The 22,549-nt window shown below is 37.5% G+C and overlaps 1 long non-coding RNA gene across 1 annotated transcript; it reads right to left on the bottom strand.

Moving 5' to 3' along the window:
* Positions 1 to 7,961: 7,961 nt before the first annotated feature.
* Positions 7,962 to 11,036, bottom strand: LOC130011596 (uncharacterized). Its single transcript, XR_008786947.1, has 4 exons — positions 11,018 to 11,036; positions 10,029 to 10,248; positions 9,179 to 9,227; positions 7,962 to 8,143 (listed from the first exon to the last, which is right to left on the bottom strand). It is a non-coding gene; the product is annotated as an uncharacterized LOC130011596 (long non-coding RNA).
* Positions 11,037 to 22,549: the final 11,513 nt, after the last annotated feature.

The raw sequence follows: 22,549 nt of genomic DNA, 5'->3' as shown, positions 1-22,549 counted from the left end.
AGTATAATAATAATAATAATAATAAAAACTTTATTTAATGAGGCAACATATTTAGTTTGCAAAAAAAAAAACTAATCTTCCATAGGTCCCTCCTAAACTACAAAGACATATATACATGTAATATCAGGATAAATTTAAAATCATTAGAAATGCAATAGCATTTTAAAGTGGGAAGTTTGATAAGTCACTCCCAAACTACAAAACATATACATTATACAAGTAGAATATAGGAAGAACACTATAATTACACACAAAATAAAATAGAATGCAGTTGCAAGTTAAAAATAATAAGTATGTCATCAGTTGAATATTATGGTTCCTACAGTGTGCAAAATAGATGAGTTTTCAGTTTAATCTTAAAATTTTCAACATTTTTACACATCTTTATGTCAAAAGGCAGATTGTTCCATAAAAGACATGCAGAATAATGAAAAGTACGTTTCATGGATTCCGTTTTGCATTTTTGAAGAAAAAGAGATTTACTGGTCTGTGAACGGAGCAAGATATCCGTTTTGGAAACAAGAGATTTTTCAATAAAATGGAAATTTAGATAAAGTGGAGTATTAAATGTAATAATTTTGAATGATAAGACAATTTTATTGTAAAGAATCCTCTGTGTAAGGGTAAGCCAACCGAGTTTAGTAAATAAAGTGGTGGACGGAGTTTCAATCGGTGCATCAAGAATAGCTCTTGCTGCCCTCTTTTGTAATTTTAAAAGAATGTCTAATCTACTTTTGGTAGCATTTCCCCAAATAATAGAGCAATAATCAAATATTGGTAGTATGTAACTGTTATAAAACAAAATTCTTGTCTCGTAAGGTAAATGATCTTTTATCTTATTTAGGAGAAATATTTTTGATGCAAGTTTTTTAGACATATCTGCTATCTGTGCTTCCCAATTAAGGTCTTGGTCAATTTGAATTCCAAGTAATTTTGCGGTAGTAACCGTCTCAATTTTCTCACCATGGAGAGATAAAGTTAGGTTTTTCTGATTTCTTTTGTGTTTTGTTGAAATCAGCATTGATTTTGTTTTCGAAGGATTGATTACCATCCCATTGTTTTCACACCATTCAGCAACCAAATAGAGATCATTTTGGAGATTTTTGGCGATGGATAAAATATCTTTGTGTGAACAATGCAGGGTACTGTCATCAGCAAACAAATCTATCTGACTTGATTCAATATTGAGTGGGAGATCATTTATAAAAATTAGGAATAGGAGAGGACCCAGGATCGAACCTTGTGGAACCCCGCATTTGACTGTAGTAATTGAGGAGGTAATTGATCCTAAACATACTTTTTGCTTCCGTGAGTCAAGATATGATTCAATCAAAATTTGTGAATTATTATCAAATCGATAAAGATGTAGTTTTTCAATAATAAGCTTATGATCAATGAGATCTGTAAATTTAGCAAAAAATACAATTTTGACAGTTCGGTACCACTTGTAGAAAGCAAATATTATTTTTTTTTCAAATCTGATATAACTGAAAGGGCGTGCCCCGTAAAGGCGCACAAAACATCGGGCTCGGTTGTTTATTTTTAATTTCTTTTTCGTTTTCGGTCATTCGGCAAACCTCGGCTGATTCCGTTACTCTCTATCTAGCCTCGGCTGTAATGACGGTAAGTGATATGTACCTAGGCCTATACAATTGCGAGGCGGGACCGGTTTACTTATTAGGAAAACTTGCCGCTTTTAAAAAGAAGTTATCAAAATTGCGTCATTCGATGCGTGTGTAGAATTTTCAGTGCAAAGTTGTTCATGTTTGAAAAAAATCGGATAAACTTAAAAGAAAAACAGCTTCAGACTTTGAAATATTTGCATGCTAAATCATTCTACAAAGGCGTCGCCATGGGCAGCGCCATTGGTAATCCGGGAACTTGAAAGTAGTTCCAATGGCGGACTTCGTCATACAGCCGAGGCTAGATATAGGGTACTGGAATCTGCTGAGGTTTGCCGAGTGTTTTATCGGTAAGTTAGTAACTAATTTTGTTACCATCACTATTTGACAAATGTAACACATGGTGACAAGTGTATAAATGGAATTGATATAGCTAGATTTGGTTGATTCTGCTTCCGTTTTAAAACACATGCGCAATGCTTTTGTGGAAATCTATTTAATGGTTTCATTGGCACCGGAAGTAAAGTAAATTCAATGGTAACACGGCACCGGTGAAAGCCGTCATTACTGCGTCGTAAGTATTTCCAATGGTTCTTTAAACACTTGTTCAAGTGGTGGTATGAAGATGGGTGGCCCTAAGGTGGGAAATGGGTTGTGCAAGTGTAGTCCAGTATCTATCAATGATGGCTTGAAGGTGATGGTTGGCAAGGTGAATGGTGTGTATTTCAATGGTTCTTTAAACACTTGTGGTGGTATGAAGATGGGTGGCCCTAAGGTGGGAAATGGGTTGTGCAAGTGTAGTCCAGTATCTATCAATGATGGCTTGAAGGTGATGGTTGGCAAGGTGAATGGTGTGTATTTCAATGGTTCTTTAAACACTTGTGGTGGTATGAAGATGGGTGGCCCTAAGGTGGGAAATGGGTTGTGCAAGTGTAGTCCAGTATCTATCAATGATGGCTTGAAGGTGATGGTTGGCAAGGTGAATGGTGTGTATTTCAATGGTTCTTTAAACACTTGTTCAAGTGGTGGTATGAAGATGGGTGGCCCTAAGGTGGGAAATGGGTTGTGCAAGTGTAGTCCAGTATCTATCAATGATGGCTTGAAGGTGGTGGTTGGCAAGGTGATTAATCCATAATCTTTCAATGCAGTTCCAAAATCGGTAATGTTCTACAAGACAAAAATAAAATTGTAGCAAGGTTTAGTCTCGAATGTATCCAATTCTGTGTGTTCAAATAGTTAACAAATTTTTACAGCAACTTTTCTATGGGCTGTAATATTGAAAATAGCCCGGTCGGTTCCGAAAAGTAAGACTTTAAACCTCCTTAATCCGTTACATATATTGAAGATCCTTTACCTACTTAATTAACATGCATTATATTCACATCTAGAAATATACCAACATTTTAGACCCCTGCCGTATGTAACAACATGTTTGACTGCACTCGAATCCAGACTATAGGTCTGTTTTCACCATATTTCCACAAAGGCATGTCCGCATTTTGATAGATTTGTTACAGAATCTCAAATTATATTTTATTATATAATATCTGATTACCAGTTTGAGGGTATCAATGGTTGGTTTGAAGGTGGAGGCCAATTGTTGTCCGATAGAGGATAAAAGATCACTGATTCCACTTCTTTTGTGTCCCATTAGATGTTGGGCAGCACTTGACAACAATTTAGTTGGTTGTTCTATCAATTGTTTAAGGATGGAGCTCTGCAGAAAGTTGTGGCTTGCTACAAGAGATAAACATTCACAATTAAACATACATAAAGCTAAATCTGTCAATTGCAGGTCTTTCTTTAGACCTGAAATGTTATCTAAATTATTAATTAGACATTCACTAACTTATCCAGACCATAATCAACTCTCGATGGCATCACTAACCTCGGGCCATTAGCCTAGGGGTGGCTACCCCCCCCCCCCACAAAAGAAATCGAATTAGCCCCCCCCCCCAATTTTTCGCCGACAATAATGATTTTTTAGGAGTGTTCAAATTGGTAGGCGACCCGTAGGCTCGTAGCATGGCCCACCGAGGCCTGACTGTCATCATCACCTGATACCATACGTGCGTTGTATATAGCTACTGTGAGGCGTGTTGGTCTACTGTCACTGAACACGTGGACTTGCTCATCACACTCACGTACTCACGGCTCTTCTCGTTTCGCGTACTCCTACCGGCCTAGCATCCGACTCATGTCCATTTGCACTGGCAGATCTGGCGGAACATTTTTGAACGTTTTGAGATTGAGAATTCGATAGCGACGAAGACAAGATGACGGATACATTTGTGATTAGAAAGAGACCATCGTCTTCTGATGACGTGACTACGTCGTCTACCACACCGGCACCAGGATCAGCAGCACCTCATTCCAACGATTCACCGCCTGATGTCCAGTCCAAGACGAAAGTGGCTTGTCCATCTGATCTTGACGATGATGTGCCAGCCGAGTCCCGTGTAGTGAACCCATCGAAAACTACGTTTGGGAAACAGACTCGTTCATTTCAAAGTAAGTGGTACACCGATCGTTCTTGGCTCGACTACTCGGTCCAAAAAGACGCGTGTTTCTGTTGTCCGTGCCGGAAATATCTTTCTAGTAATGAAAAAGATCATGTTTTTACGCATGATGGGTTCAGAAATTGGAAATCGCCACTGACATTGGTAAAGGTTTTGCAAAACATATTGGATCGAAATCCCACATGCATGCTTTGGCAATGTGGACCGGACGTAAGATATACGAGAAAGAGGGGGTGGGGTGCACTTGAATCCTTATGTACCGATCAAATTGAACGCAACCGTTATTATCTCACTAAACAATTTGAGATAATAAAATTTCTGACTATAAATGAGCTACCATTTAGAGGAACTGAAGAGAAAAAAGGCGGACTTCATTCAGGACACTTCTTGAAAATGGTAGAATGCACTACTGACAGATCAGAAATTCGCAGAAATCAGCAAAACTATTCCTGAAAACACAAAATATACATCGCCTCAATTTCAAAATGAGGTCATAAGCATGATGGCAGAGATGGTGAAACTCACTGTAAAGTGCGATGAAACGCGAGACTCGTCTGGGTTAGAGCTGCTCACTGTAGTGATCATTTCGTTGACGGTGAAGGGCTTCCAACAAAAAAACTTTTAGGATTTTTTGAACTGGAGCGATTCGATGCGGAATACATATCTGGCGAAATTCTGCGGGCAATGAAAGATTTGGACTTGATGTTTATACTGGCATAATGCCATGACGGCGCGGCCGTTATGTCCGGGAAACATTCCGGTGTCCAGCGCAGAATAGCGGATGCAGTACAACATGACGTACCATATATGCATTGCTACAATTATCGGCTCCATCTCGTGGTTGTACATGTGTGCGAGAAAGTCGCCATTGTAAAAGAGTTTTTCGATGTCTGCCAACTACTGAACGACTGTTTCGCTAAACCGAAAGTTCGTGTTGAGTATAAAAAATATGGTGGAACGGCACTAGCCCGTTTAATGGAACAGCGCTGGAGTGGCCATTTCAAAACGACGAAGGCCGTCATTGAAAACTCATCCAGATCTGTCGGTTTCTGCAATTGGATTTTAGACCACTACAAACTAGGAACGATTCATATTCGAATGACTGGTCATGTACGAAGTTCTCGGTGCACTGAAGCCAGCGGACAAAATGCTGCAATCCAGGACGTGCTCGATTGTGACAGGGTATCAGATTATCAACGAAACCATACAAAATGTGCGCACAATGAGAACTCATGAGAAATTCGTTGAACTCGTCGAAAAATGTGGGCATAAATTGGACAGCACATACGATGCGGTAAGCCCCAAAACATTTGGAGTCCTTCGTCGTAATAGGTCCTACCGGCCGAGAAAAGCAGCCACTCATTTCTGTTTATTATCAACTGCTGGATTCACTCACAAACGAGTTTGAAAGGCATTTTTCCGAGAGCAACACTAAGTTAGTTCAGTCGGTATGTGCGCTGTTGCCGTGCTCCGAGAATTTCCTTGACCTCGGTCAGTTGTACGCACTCTGCCTATTGATCAGAAGCTTTGATCAATCACTTCTGCGTCATGAAGTGGAGTTTGTAAAGGCAATGGTGGCGAAATCAATGCCAGATGAAAACCAGGAAAGTCGAAACAATATCGGCAAGTTTCTTGAATGGTTCCGTGAGATGAACTTCCAAACACCATTCCCCAGTGTACATACTCTTCTATGTGCCGCACTGACAATTGGTGCATCTTCTGCCACATGCGAGGCCACTTTCTCGACTGTTGACACCATACAGGAGGTGTATGGGCCACAGTCGAAAATGCGACCTCGCCTACTTGGCATTTGAGAAAGATGGCACAGCATCTCTGTCAACAACAGATTTAATGGAAGAGTTCAGGCGAACAAATCGGCGACTATTGGTTTAAAGGCGTAACGCGCGGTACCGCGGCACGCCAGACTAATCGGCTGATAATCTGCAGGAGTTGGCGGCGAGCAAGCCCGTGGAGTCACTTCACCATTCGCCAGGCAGCTATAGTGCCTAACTGCGTCACTGGCGAGACAAAATGCAATTGGCGATGACTGGTGATCTAAACAATAGGTCTCACGCTGTTTTCGCTTGCTATTTGCTGGTTTATTAGACTCCTAGTTATACAAAATGTGTTACTATGCCTTTTGTCGGTACCCCGGCTGGTCTGTCCACATAATTTTCAAGCTGTCAAAGTATATTTTAGTCATCTAGGAGATGTAAAGGCGCGGCAAGCCTGCAACAGATTAGACTGTCAAGTTATTATACGGTCCACAAACAAACATCTCACCTCCTGAAGCCGAGAAACTAATTGGGACCAGACTCGGACATTTCTGAAAACTATATATGATCATCGGATCAGTAAAGTTGTAGCGAGGTTTAGGCAGGAAAAGAGCATCTAAAATCTGGCAGTCTTACCGTCACTGCGGTCGACAATTCGAGCGCTCCTGCCTCCGAGAAACCCAGTGTTACTGCAATCCACCCCATTGTTTTAAATTCATGTCTTCTATTTTGGATTATCGCTTACATCCGGATATCGTAATTGGATTATATACTTGAAGATTATTATATTCAATAAATGATTGTGTAAGGATAATCAAGAAATCCGCGAATAAGGTAAGCCGCTGTGCTGATGATATCTGAATGAGCCGCGCCAGCATGAGTCGCTTTGTTTTGTTCACGCGCGTTGCAACGATACCAAGTGTCCGTCTGTGTCAATCATTCATTCAGGCAAATTTCAAACTGCACGGGTTATTAGGAAGGGGTTTACTGGATTAGAACCCGATCTGCTGCTTCTGATTAAATCAAAATATGGATAATCGAGACTATGTTTTTTATCGTACCGACTTCCGTAATGATGATTGAGGCTAGGCCTAAAATTCAATCGCTAATTACAAAAATGGATAATCGAGACTATGTTTTAATGCGTACCGACTTTAGTAATGATGATCGAGGCTAGGCCCAAAATTAAATCGCTAAATACTCGGTCAGGTTGGATCAATTTGACTGAAATTTTTAGCAAATTCCCCTTTACATTATTTAGTTTTTAACTATTATAGTGAGAACTACCAGCTCTTTATCTAATCTCCCATAATGTATCTTTAACATTTTGTTTTGATATCATATTAAAAATACAAATCTGAAACTTTATGGATGCTGAGCTATTCACAAACACCAACAAGGCTACAAAGAAAACACTCTTTTATTACTTACAGATCAATGAAATGAAATGAAATGGGGTTTAATGTCCTACTGTTCTGCTCCGAACTGGGCTAATGAAGGCGGGCATACGCCATACAGTGTGCTATGAGGGAAATTTTGCCCGGACAGCGGCACTATGGCCTACTCTTACATCGACTTCCAACTGTCAAGGGATCTTTTACGTGCACGTCAATGTGTACACGGGAGAACGGTTTTTCGTCCCATCCGAACGACTAGACAGCTGTCCTTATCAGGCCCTCCGTCCTGCATCACTGACAAGGGAGAACCCCGCCGGAAAATCTGGATGAACTTTCTCGGCCAATGCAGGGATCGAACACCCGACCTCCAGGCTAGCAAGCCAGCGTCTTACCCACTTAGCCACCGTGACCCCCCCCCCCCTACTTTTAGATAACTTCTTCGATTTCACTGATGTATTTGCCGATGGATTGTCCGAAGAGTTGTGCGTTGCCGAGATTTCCAGCTAAATCGGTGACCTTGGCAACAGACACCGTTGAAAAGATTTCCAATAGTATTGGAGAGTTGCAATGATACAATTCTATGGATGCAGAGCTATTTACAAACCAATAAGGCTACAAAGAAAATTCTCTGTCATTACTTACAGACAACCTCTTCGATTTCACTGATGTATTTGCTAACGGGTTGTCCGTAGAGTCGTGCGTTTTCAAGCTTTCCAGCTAACTCGGTGAGCTTGGCAACGGCAGCGTTGAAAAGATTTCCAATGGTGTGGGAGAGAGTTGCAATACTACTTTCACCATTCTTGATGAATTGGCCGACTTTATCCAAAAGACTGTAAGTAATATAAACCTACTGTGGTGAATACTAAATCCATTAAAGTCGAGTAAATTTATATTGTGTGGACATAAAAATTAATCTTTAAGTGGCATTTAGCTATCGGTAAACACATTAACAGAACACGGTTTTTATTCTAAAAGCACGACGTTTCGACAAATATCCACTTATCGTTATCAAGCACAATGATAACGATAACGATAAGAGAATACTTGTCGAAACGTCGTGCTTTTAGAATAAAACTAGTGATTGTATCCCATAAAAACTGTGTTCTGTTGACATAAAAATTATAAAACCCTAACAGCAGCAAATTGAAATCAGTGTTCTAGCTCGAAAAATATCTTGGCAATTAGTTTTAAATGTGTGTTAAATTCAACCCGACAATTTGCAGAAACAGGTTGACCTTAGCGATAACTTATCAGTCAATACTGTGTTTAAAAACAAGTAACATTTCAGATGGCAGAATTAGTTTTAGATATAAATAGTGCATACTCCTCGCAGTGTTTCGTTTGATTAAAGCTTATCCCACGTAACACTGATGTAAAAGAAGCAAATTTCTATTCCAAATTATGACTGGTCAATAGTTCGATTAACAATGAATAGCTAACTGCGTAACAATATCATTACGCTTTAAACAGAGCTCCAAATTGGACCAAATATATAAGGTTACGTCATGACTCACGATGTTATTATGCCCAATTAACCAGTGCATAGCAGAATATTGCAAAAAAACTAATTGCCTGACAAATACAACACAAATGCAATATAAACAATACTGTTTGGAGACGAACAATAAATATACTTTCACCATTTTAATACCTTAAATCACTGTCCAAAGTTTTAGGGAAGACCCTAGATTAACCGAAGGGTTGTCATGTTGCTGTACTTGGGACAGATTTGATTGAACGGGAAAAATAGACAAATTCCCTCAAAAGCTCAAGTATCAGAAGCCAATCCAGCAATGGCCAGAGAGGGATTTTTCTGGCCATTGCTTGAAGAATATGATAATTATAGTGTTGTTCGTCATACTTACTCAACATCACGTGTGGTGGTATTGCCTCCATTAAGACTAGCGAGAAGAGCTGAAAATAAGACATGAAATCAAATCAAATGGGGTTTAACGTCCTACTGTTCTGATCCTATACTGGGCTAATGAAGACGGGCATACGCCATACAGTGTGCTATGAGGGAAATTTTGCCCGGGCAGCGGCACTGTCGCCTACTCTTATATCGAATTCCAACTGCCAAGGGATCTTTTACGTGCATTCCAATGTATACACGGGACCTCGGTTTTTCGTCTCATCCGAAGGACTATACAGCTGTCCTTGTCAGGCCCTCTGTCCTGCATCACTAACCTGAAAATAAGAATTAACCCGAAAATCTTATGGTGCCTTAGTTGTGTATTGAAGCCTACATACGTATGTGATTTTATTTCAGTTCAGAGACATTTCGCATTAGTAATAACGGAAAATTTAATTTAACCTTGTGTCACATTGTAATGAGCTGAAATGATATCCGTTTTCACACTGATCAGCAATGAATATTCGCTAGGCCGCGACTATCACTGATAAGGATGACATCGATGCGACTTAATGAGCCAGAAATATTAACTTTTTTCCTCCGACAAATTAAATTCTAAAACATTTTTTTGATGTATTAGAAAAATAAATAAAGACGTTTGACGTTTTTGTAGGTAAAAATTATTTCCTATTTAGTGTAAACAGGTATTAAAATGAGTAAAGGACTCCATTCCGCCCGAACCAGTAACGTCTTATGTAAACAAATCACGCGCCATTGAGCCAATGATTGACGCCGCATGATGAGACGTCACGTGTTGAAGTAGTCATCTTTTACAGAGATATTAGAAGACTTTAGGTAATTACCTTGTGCACCCTGTGCTAAGATCTGAGATCCAGTTGTTTTTAATTCTCCGACAAGTTTACCAACAGCACTGCTGAGCAGGGGCTTAACTCCAGCGTATACGTTTTTGATGTTATCACCAATGGACTGAAGAGTGGCTTTGAATTCATCCAAGAAGCCCGCGTGGGCTCCAGTTAAGACAAGAGTAATGGTTAGAATAGCAAAAACTTTCATTGTTGCTTTCTACAACAAAAATAATTAATGTGGTTCAATTCATTTATAACCATTCTAAATTATAGAAGTTTGGTTTCGAGTTTGAAAAGATCAATGTGTCAATGTGGATTATATTTGGGCTGTTTTAGACGACGGCGGGGTAAAATCGTTTGCACTTTTTTTTTGTATGTATTTTACGATGAGTAAATTTCGAAAATTGGAATAGATTATAACAGTTCAGCAATATTCTGATTTAAGCTAATAATGGAGGAGCGAGACTTAGCTTCGAACAACGAGTACGGTGGTTGAAATTATTGCACACGTCTTGTCAAACCTTCAAAGGCTAATATCTTCGCTCGCAATAGAGTAATTTGAATGAAATTTTCAAATTATTCATTTTACATTATCTATTTTCGAATTATTATAGCGAGAATGGCTAGCTCTTTATCTAAATCTTACATAATGTATCTTTAACTAAACAAAATTTTATAATATTAGAGGGAATAGTCTCTTATTGTCAGCGCTCTTTTAGTTATCAAGCACCTGTTTTATGGACTAATATACAATTTAGTTTAAGATGTTGTACATCTCTATATTCTTTTAAAAAACAACTTAAAACACATTTATTTAATCAGGCTTTTAACTGACTCTGTATACAATCGTTAACATGTCCATAATCTTGTTGTTTATTTATGATTACATTGTCACTTTGTAAAGTGCCCCTGAACATGTTATATGAAAGGGCGCACTATAAATATGCTGTAATAATAATAATAATAATAATATAAGAAATACTTACTGATTGTCTGTTGTTAGGCAATGAGGTAAGCCTTCAATTCCAGTTGGCTTTTATACTCTTCCGTGGAGATAATCATGCATGTTCCTGATATTGTTTTCTAAAGATAGATTCTGATTATGGAGGGTATCTCTTATCTTGTCATACAATTTTTTATCTGGACCCAATTTTGACATGTTTCGAGCAAATGTTAAACTAAACATGCATTATGCAAGAGTTAAATCTGCCTTTTGCCCGTCTTTCTTTGGGTCTGAAATGTTATATAAACTATTAATTAGACATTTATTTATACAACAAGACCATAATCAACTCTCGATGACACCGCATACTAGAGATTTTAACTAAAACGATTGGCCATTTAAAAACTTAATTTAAAAATGGGAAAGCGAGGCTAAGTCTCGAATATACCAATGCGCTGGTTACTACTATGCACACATCTTGCAAAACTACAAATAGGTTCAGAATGAATAATTTGAATGAAAGTTTGAATATTTTCGTTTTACATTATCTAGTTTTCAGCCATTTTATAGCAAGAGAGTGAGAGAAATGGGGTTTAACGTCCACTCGACACAAACTAGGTCATTTCGGGACTAACATATGGTTCAATTCTATTTTCATAATTCGCTTGCGCGTAGGGAACTTTAGCAGAGCAGTGGGGGGGGGGGGGCGGAGGACCTGGAGAAAACCCACGATGTTTGGCAGGCGACCCTACTCCTTGTAATGTACAAGCGGGGAATCGAAACCACACCAGTTGACTCAATGACAGACTTTATGATACAGCGCGCACGTGCTAACCATTCAGCCATTACCCCCCCCCCCACATTTTATAGCAAGAATAGTCAGCTGTTTATCTAAAATCTTACATAATGTATCGTTAATCTTCATGAGCAAACAAATCAGACTAGGTCAATGTTCTTTTTAAATGATTTTAAAAATGGTGACTTTCCAAACCGATAATAAAAATGGAAGTATTAGTAGGCCTAAGATAAACCATCACACACTTTATTTTTATCCTACTGCGCAGCATGCTAATACAAGTGATTATATATAATGACTGTGTAAGGGGAATAAATGGTGTTTAACGTCCTTCTATTCTGCAGCAACCGGGTGATGAAGACAGACATACGCCATGCAGCAACCTGGTGATGTAGACAGGCATACGCCATGCAGCAACCTGGTGATGTAAACAGGCATACGCCATGCAGCAACCAGATGCTGAAGATAGACAACCTGGTGACGAAGGAGTTGACAACCTATTGAGCAAAAGACATAGAAATAATTATGTTTTGACTTTCTTAGAAAATATGAAATTGTAACTTTAATAAAATAAAGAGCACGACCCATGCTTTTAGATTATCGAGATTATTTTTCAATAGTTTCGTTGACCCTTTATTGTGATTTGAATTCCAGATCATAATCAGAATTATTCTTTTCTTTATTAAAATAAAACGAACAATTTACCTTTCTCGGCAATTTTATTCGTCGTGTTGTTGATCATGTTATGCCTATAGATATTATCTTCGTAAGTTAACAAAAGTAGTTCTTCTCCTAAAATGTAATGTTAAAGGGGCAAAATCGGTAATATTTTGGAGCTAGAAATTGGCACCCATGGGTCGCAACACATATAATAATATAATAGGAATTTATATAAACTCAATTTATATAATTCAATCGTTTCTGTTTTACTGTATATTGTCATCAGTTATGTTCGGCGATATACGCCAGAAGTCTCAACCGAAAGTCAATTTCTAGCGTCTGGTTATTCCAGTCAACATCGATAGTATTTATTGTGCATGCTCTACAAATAAGAATATGGCATTACTGTTTGATATGACATGTGGAATATATGTCTAGCATCATTCTTTGAGCACCTTGTTACAAATTGCGCTGAAACGCATTATGGTACACGATTCGTGTACCAATGGTAAAATGTTTATTTTGTCTGAAATATTAGATATCAGAAGCCCATCGTTTCCAGTTAAAATCACCACACCAATGCTGATTTAAAAATTGCCAAAAAATTCGTGTTTTCAATGTAGATGATATTGGGTTACGGACTTAGCTACTTTAAGCTGTTACATACGCATCAGTCACAATTCCGTGTAACCTCTTGCGTCATCTATCGTAGGTATTTGCCTGGGTAGCGCAAGGTGCGTATTCGTGGTTTACTGGCTTACATTTGCCGCAGGGGAGTCGCAATACCTACGTCATTTTTCTAAGGGTTTCATGTTAGTAAGTTTTGTCATCAATAATGTTACGGACCTTAATATCCATTTTAACTGTCCTTCCTCTCTCTAAATGGCCGTCAAAACAAGAAACAATCACGCCGCACGTGATCAAACGTCAATTTGCATATATGCCGTCCATTCCCATATGTATATGCTAATCGTATGTGTTTATAGTAAGCATATACTTATAAGGAAAGCGATGGGCGGGGCTAATGCAACGCGATATGGGGCAAGATATCGTCTGGAGTCCGCTACATCATTAGAAATTTCGCCTACCATCAAGACAAACTGCTCGGTAAATATTTAGTGACAAACTCCTCATTATTTGTCACATAATTACTCATTTTAATTTGTGTTGATAATTTTGCGTTTGGAGCTATGTGGGCGTGCACAAAGCCTCGTAGAGTGTCAATTATTGTAGCGGCGCCACAATATTGCAGAAAATACATTGCTCAGCTTGAAAATTTTAATTGTAATTTCTGTTGATAATTTGGGGTTATGTTGGCTTGCACAAAGCCTCGAAGAGTGTATTAATTGTAGCGGGGTACGATATTGCAGATAATACATTACTCAGCTTGCAATATTAAATTTTAGAAGAAAAAAATATATATATTTGTTCCTACCTGTTACTAGCATTGCATTAAAGATACAAGAAACCAGAAGCCTTATGAACAACTCCATTTCTAGACAGCAAATGACACTCTTTTTTCATTTCCAACAAATATTAATTAAAATGCCTGACTATGGACTTTATTACGAAGGCCCATTAGTGCCAAAAAAAATATTTTAATCCGTTTGAACGAGTTAGTATCTCGTTTGAACCAGTTAGTATCTCGTTTGAACGAGTTAGTATCTCGTTTGAACGAATTAGTATCTCGTTTGAACGAATTAGTATCTCGTTTGAATGCATTAATTATCTCGTTTGAACGAATTAATTGTCTCGTTTGAAAGAATTAGTATCTCGTTTGAACGAATTAATTATCTCGTTTTAACGAATTAATCATCTCGTTTGAACGAATTAGATCTCGTTTGAATGTATTAATTAATTCGTTCAAACGAGATACTAATTCGTTCAAACGAGATACTAATTCGTTTCAAACGAGATACTAATTCGTTTCAAACGAGATATTAATTCGTTCAAACGGATTAATATTAAAGTCGGCCTTATGAAATAGATCTAACCCAATCTGATTAAAACACAGATCCAATTTCGTTTCGTTTTTATAGTTCAAAATTTCGATTTTACTTGTCTTTACTACACTTGGATCTGGAAGCGTTGTTATTTAACTCGTGTTCTGCTTGAAATGAGGGGTCAGCCAATCAAATGGTCTGTCGAATCGAGCGTTTGACCTTTTTTGCGCGGAAATGTGGGTAGACATTAGCGGCAATAGAAATGAAAACAAAGCAAAAGTAGATAAAAAATTGGTTAAGCGAATGACTGACATGATCGGGTCAAATGTCGCTTGCTTGGTACCTGACGTCATAGAACGTGAACTCCCACTATAACTTGTTAGATCTACATGTAGTGTAGGCCATCGAAAGTATAAAAAACGAAACGAAATATAGATCTATATTTTAATTAGATTGAGATCTAACCCTTATTCTGTTACCGTTTGACTTAACTTGTGCCTAGAATTGAAATAGAACACTACTGGATTTATAGGTTTCATATTTATTTATTAACTGTGGCTTATTATATTAATGACATCCGATACAGATAGACTGGCAGACTGTCTAGAGACCAATTTCAGACATAAAAATTTTATGAGTTTACAGAGAAATAAAATCGGTTCAACACAACAGCCATCATACCACAGGTATGTATAATTTTATGAATTCACTTGATGTTTCGAAGTGTATATATGAAACTTCTTTTATATCAATAGGCAAGTCATTGCTTCGCTTCGCCCACGATTCACCTAGACGGGAGAAAGGATTGGCCCACTCTGATCAATCGGCCTTGGTCGTTCTTAGCCGTTGAGAAGGTGCTTCTTTCCAATACATCTGTAAATTAGATACCTGTTGGTCCTAAATTCCTACTCTAAAGCAGCGGATTGGGTCAACTGGATAGAATAAAATGTTAAATCTTTCCAGAGAAGACTTGTGCTACAAACCCTACGTCGACCATTAAGAAACAAAACATCCCGAACCTGGGGCCTGTTTCACGAAATTTTAACTAAGATAAAATCCAAATTTTAATAATTTGATTGGATAATATTAGATTGATTTAAGTGCTTAGCATATCAAAATTGAAGTATCTACTAAAATTTGGATTTTATCTTTAGTTAAAATTTCGTGAAACAGGGCCCTGATGTCTAGGTTTCTGGATTGACAGAGTACCAACGAAATAAATTTAAGTAAAACGTTTCCTTTTTTTTCATTTTTGACGTTGCGCGAAAAAAAACATTTTTGGGGGTATTTGTCCTGTTCCTGCGCCTCTGGACAGAGAACATAAATACTTCATATTAACTTTATGTATTATTATTAATGATTAGAATCTGACAGTAGTTTTTAATTTCCATTTAAATAAGTAATAATCATATGAGACCCGTGTCACAGCCTATCATTTTACTGGTATAATTAATTCTATTTTCAGACATATAATTTCATTTTTCATTTCCAAACATCCTTTCGGTGTGCGGGGGATGGCCGAATGGTTAGCACGCGCGCGCTGTATCATACGATCTGTCATTGAGTCAAGTTTATTTCCATAATTCGCTTGCGCTTAGGGGTCTTTAGCAGTGGGAGGACCCGGAGAAAACCCACGAGGTTGGACAGGCGACCCTACTCCTTGTCACGTACAACAGGGGATTCGAAACCACGCCAGTTGATTCAATGACAGGCTTAATGATACAGCACGCACGTGCTAACCACTAAGCCATCTAACCCCCAGGTTTTGTCTTATGAATTTTTTGTTAAATAGAGAATCTCCATACATAAATATAGTCAAGCAGTAGTAAGAAGTTTCATTTTAATCCCTTCAAGTGCCGATGAGAATCTTCTACGAGTCTTTTTTGGATATCAAAAAATATCAACACAAGTCGATAAAGTTAAAAATGCGAGGCTCTGCCGAGTTTTTTTTTACTTTATGGACGAGTGTTGATATTTCTTGATTCAAAAAAGACTCGTAGGAGATTTTATTTTATTTACCACCCAATCCTTTCTTACGTGCACAAATTAATAAATATAATTCTTTGCTGTAGATTTCACTTTTACTGAACCTGATTACATTACGCCGTAGTGATACACATTTTTTTGACAGCAATTCAACCATTGTAAAGTCCTTTATATTGACCCAGTGTTTCCATCAAGGTCAATTAAATAAAAATAGTTACTTTTAATAAAAAAAAAAAATGAATGTTCTTTGAAAATAATAAAAAGTAATTCCTTTCAACTGACCAATCAAATTCATGAAATTTATCACACAAGCGATATCTACTGTAGAATGTATTATTGGCAATTTTATTAATTTGTGCTTATACCCTGATGTTTTTGATAAAGTTTACTTCATTAAATTCTGATTATAGAACATTTTAAATCATAAACAGTTTAATTATGAATTTGGTTGGATATATCTATTCGTAATTCAAATCTCATTCTTTTATTTCCGTTTTAATTAGTATGTGTTGGAAATAAACAAAAATGTCATTTGGCGTCTAGAAATTAAATTGTTGACAAACGATCTGGGTTTTTTTGGTTTGGTTTTTTTTTTTGTTATTCGGGGGGTTGGATGGCTGAATGATTAGCACGTGCGCGCTGTATCATTGAGTCAACTGTCGTGATTTCGATTTCCCGGTTGTACGTGACAAGGAGTAGGGTCGCCTGTCCAACCTCGTGGGTTTTCTCCGGGTCCTCCGGTTTCCATCCACTGCTAAAGACCCCTACGCGCAAGCGAATTATGGAAATAAAATTGAACCATATGTTAGTCCCGAAATGACCTAGTCTGGCTTGAGTGGACTTCAAACACAATCTCGCTAGGCCTCTACAATCACTGATAAGGATGACATCGATGCGACTTAATGAGCCAAAAATATTATATTTTTTCCTCCGACAAATTAAATTCTAAAATAAATAAAGACGTTTGAAGTTAGTGTAAATGAGTAAAAGGCGTCATTCTGCTCGAGTCAGTAACGTCTGAAGTAAACAATGCACGCGCCATTGAGCCAATCATTGACGCCGCGTGATATGACGTCATATGTTGAAAGCAGTTATCTTTACAGAGATATTGGAAGCCTGTGAAACAGATTGGCTTTTTTCCTGTCGATAGTGCTGGTCTAGTTGTGTAGGTGGCACAAAAACACAGTCTTTTGTGTACACATTGGCGTGCAGATAAAATAACTATTCACAGTTGGAAATCAGTGAAGAAATGCCACTACCCATAGACAATTTCTGTCATAGCACTTTGCATAGCGTATGCCTATCTTCGATAGCTCGATTAGGGCATAACTGCGTAGCTTCAGTGCAACACTATTGTCTTTTTTAAGATTATTATTAAGGTTTCACATTGCGTAGGTTGGATAGCTTGCGGCAGGGTCTAATAAATAGCAGTTGACAATTTCGAAATTCCGTCGCTGTCTATTTACGTCCAAAACGAAACAATTTTTGTTATTATTCAAAACTTTCAAACTTGACCTACATTTTTGGATACCTAAAGCCAGCCGGGTTCCAGTAATATAAATTTCAGAGATATCGCCCTTTATTTTTCGAATTTTTAAAACTTTTCTGTCCATCTTTTTTAAAGAAACGGCCAAATCGTTGTTTCTGAAACATGAAGTCACGTGCCAAAGCCTTTAAATAAAACTATCCCGACAATGATCCGTAAAAGGAAGTAATCGAAATAATGTCCTATATTTTGAAGAAAAAAAACGCCAAAAAAGGATGCTTTTGAGAAAAACACGATTGCTCCGTCGGGTATCACCGGATCAAACCAACTAAAGTTTCGTTGGGTGGCCCGATGAGTGGACTACCGTATGATGCATATTTGATACATATTCGATGACAAGGAAGCAAAATATGTCACGGCGAAAATCAAGTATTTTCTGATTTTTAGTCTTTTTGGGCGCCTTTATCTCAAAAACTGCTGCAGCGAATTTTCTAAAACTTTCTATATCGAGAGCCCTTTGACTTTGAAATAAATGGAATAAGAACAAAAAGGGATTAAAGTGACAAAACCGGTTGTTAAAACTATCCCAACAATGATTTGTATAGCGGAAGTAATTCCCAAAAATGAAAAAGAAATAAAGTAAAAAAGTTGGTGCTCTTGCGAAAACCTTGATTTCTCCTTCAGCGGACCAAAACAACCAAAGTGTCGTTAGATAGTCCCATTAATACGAATTCGATTGCTACGAAATAAATTATGGTACGCCGAAAATCTAGTATCTTTTGTTTTGGTGCCTTTTGAGACGCCTTTTTCTCGAAAACGACTCCTACAATTTTTCTTAAACTTTTCTTATTCAGAGTGCTATCGGTGGTCTAGCGTGTGCATCCACAAATAAAAGCACTGAAATAGTATAAGTGGTTTAAAAGGGGCCTCAATCTGGTATTTTCATTTCTGGAATCTATTCTGACGCTTTTATCTCGAAAACTACTTTTATTTCTTTTCTTAAACTTCTGTTACTTATCGGTTCTTTCGGTTGTCTAGAGTGTGAATCCAAATGTTAAAGCCTCGAAATGATATAAAGGGTCGAAAAATCGTTAAATTGTGAAAATGCTTTTCTAATCTTCTCTCTCTTTTTTTTAAAGAGCTGCTCAATGAATGATTCTGAAACAGGAAGTTAAGTATCCAGTCCACATGTTGAAAGTATCTTGACAATGATCTGTAAACCCAAAGTTATTGAAAAAATATACGATATTTCGAAACAAAAACTCGTAATAAAATGGGCACTTTTTGCGAAAAACGCGATTTGTTCGTCGGGTGTCTCCGGATCAAAACAATTTATGTATCGTTGGATAGCTTGATGCATGGGCTATCGTAGGACACTCTTCCTGTTTGTTTCCTGAAAGCCAGTTCAGTGCTGCTTGCAGGTCTAGTTATTATTATCTCTTTTTTTTTCAATTTGATTGTATCTCAGAAACTACTTGTCGGATCGATACAATGTCTTCGGTTTCAAAGTGAAAGTGGGTGTGACTTAGAGATTAAAGTTACTTCGAGCATTCTTTGACAGTCCGAAATCACCGAAGTTGTCGTTTTTTGAAATTTTGTCGTAATATTTACAATAATCATCGGATTTTAACATATGATTCATTTTGACATAGCCGGAGACAGCTAGGCATATAGCTGCCTTACTTTTTATTTTTGATTTTCGACTAATCTTCAAAAGTATTATGCGCCAAATTTTGAAAATTTAAGTTTTGACAAACACTTTTTTATTTGTGAACATATTTTGATGGTATTGTACACAGTATTAAAGGGTCATCTGACTTGAGCAAAAATGTGAACAAATTATTTGTGTCAGTACTTTGTGTTAGCCGCCATTGGCTAATGAATTCAGTTTTTCGGTCCTAGATTAATTATTTATTGTTTGATTTGTTTAAAATGTCTTTTATTTATTACCGATAAAGTATCCTGTCGGCAACGTAATTTTACCAAAATCGACAATTTTGACAGTTCGGTACAACTTTTTGAAAGCAAATATTAATTTAGACAAATTTGATAGATCAAGATGAATGCTCATACTGAAAGCACAAATGGGTGATTTCTCCTTGTCAGGGGTGCATGGCCTGGGAAATAACAGCATCTGGTCGTTTAGGTGTGACGAAGAACCGAGGTTCAGTGTACAGGTTATTTAAAAGAACCTTTGGCACATGGGACTAAAAAATCTTAATCTGGTTCGGCAGCCGGCTACTGAGTATGTGAACGGATCTAAAACGTTTTCCAATGTGCTTAATGGGAGGTAACTCGGGTTTATATTGTCTGGTATCAGACTAGTTGTTTTCTCATCATTGACACCCATGTTAAATCCATGACATTTCTTGGTCTATAACATTTTTCTGGACATTTCGAAGATAAAATATTGACCGTTTCGATTTTTACCTAGATCTGGTCAAAGGAATCTATTGGTGTCATGGTGATTTCCCTACTTCAAGTCTATTTGATTCCTGATCCTCTCTCCTCAAAAGAACGACTATAATTTAACAAAACCTCACAGAAAATGTAAATTCAAATCTTATTATTCCATTTTAGACTAAAAAGTCAGCAAAAGCTTACAATTTGGGACTGGATCTGAGGGGACTTTGTCACACGGGGGCGCTTACTTGGTCTCATGGTGGGGGAGGGGGGCACTATATATAATAGTAAGTGCAGGAGGAAAGTTACACACAAAACAAAACCGATAAGATAAACAAAATTACACATGCATTGCAAGAAATAAACAACAAATTATCAAATCCAGTATTTAATCATATTCCTGAAGCAATGGCCCGAGAAATCACTCTCTGGCCATTGCTGGATTAGCTTCTGATACTTGCGCTTTTAAGGGAGTGTGTCTATTCTTCCCGTTCAATCAAATCTATCCCCAAGCACGGCAACATGACAGCCCTTCTTTTAATCAGGGACTTTCCCTAAAACTTTGGACAGCAATTTAAGGTATTAAAAACGGCGAAAGTGTTGTTCGATTCAAAACTGTATTGTTTACATTATATCTGTGCTGATAGCCTCGTTTGTCACACAATTAGTTTTTCTGCAATATTCTACTATGCACTGGTTAATTGGGCATAAAAAATCGTGAGTCATGACTTAAAGATAGGTTCCCAGAAAAGTATTTATCGGGTGGTTATTTCCAATAAAAGTATGGTAATTTTGGTATATATGGAAAGTAGAGATATCCAATTTTACTAGAAAAATACTGGATTCCCCAAAAAACACTCGTGGAGCGTATACAGGACAAAAATGTAAGGGTTCCCCTAATCAACAGTCCGACGATTTGGAATTTCTGCACGCATGATGTCAAAGGTCACACGCGAACATTGAGCGCATGATGTACAATTTGATAAACTTTATGAAGAGTAAGACGTACAACACTTTCTGAGATAAAGATGACGGAAAAAGATGCGGGTAGTGGATAATCCGAGAATTTAATTAGGATTCGATATTTGTAATAAATAGTAAGCGATAAAAGACAATATCGTCTTATGTATGCAATGAATTCTCCTCTGACTTCCAAGAGAGGTAAGTCACGTGACGTAAACATGACCTGGTTTGATCGAATTTTTATAGCAGGACATTCCTTCGCAATTACAATGTTTGAGAAGGATTTGAAGCAAAATTATAACAAATTTAATAGTTTGAATATGTTATTCTAGTCCATATATACCATTAAATCACCCTGTTTGTACGCGGGAACCCATCTTTAACGTTATGTAAACCTTTTTGGGACCTCTGTTTGGTATTGTTACGCAGTTAGCTATTGGTTGTTAATCGGCCTATTGACCAGTCATAATTTAGAACAAGAATTTGGCTCCTTTACAGCAGTGAGAAGTGGAATTAGCTCTAATCAAACGAAACACTGCGGGGAGTATGGTATTTAATGGGCAGTTTAAAGGACAATATTGGTGCCAGTCATTATCACATTTGTGATAGAGCTGGTTAAACACATTCCAAATATAATTTTAACACAGAGATCATTGCTACGATAGCCGAGTAATACAGGTTTCCTGAATCGGAAGTGACGAACGCCAAAGGAAAACACGAGTCATCTCTCTATATAACTGACTGATGTGGCGAGTGATAATGGATATACGGGCGAATTTCTGCTCACTAATAACTCCTTCGAAGACCAAAAGTTGTTGTGTGAGATTGTGAGAGGATATCTGACAATTCATAAAAAGAATTGACTGCCACTAGATAAGTGAACACGAAAGAAAAAAAAAGAAAAGTCCGTGCATTACCATGTTTTTATAAGGTATAGAATGAATATAAACAAGGGAATGTACGGACTATTTCTATTTTCTCGTGTTCTCTTATCTAATGACATTAGATATGAGCAGAAATCCGGCCGTGTATCTGTTATCACTCGTCACATCAGTCAGTTATATAGAGAGATGACTCGTGTTTTCCTTTGGCGTTCGTCACTTCCGATTCAGAAAACCTGTATTACTCAGCTATCGTAGCAATGATCTCTGTGTTAAAATTATATTTGGAATGTGTTTAACCAGCTCTATCACATATGTGATAATGACTGGCACCAATATTGTCCTTCAAAACCAGTACACGTGGAGAACGGCAACTAAACACAAAACAAAACCGATAAGACAAAACTACACGTGCATTGCTAAAAATAAACAACAGAAATTAAACGAGTAATTAATG

The sequence above is a fragment of the Patella vulgata genome, chromosome 1 (assembly GCF_932274485.2).
Source record: "Patella vulgata chromosome 1, xgPatVulg1.2, whole genome shotgun sequence".
NCBI classification, from domain to species: domain Eukaryota; kingdom Metazoa; phylum Mollusca; class Gastropoda; family Patellidae; genus Patella; species Patella vulgata.
The sequence above is the reverse complement of the archived record's forward strand: the minus strand, read 5'-3'. Positions and strand labels throughout refer to the sequence as shown.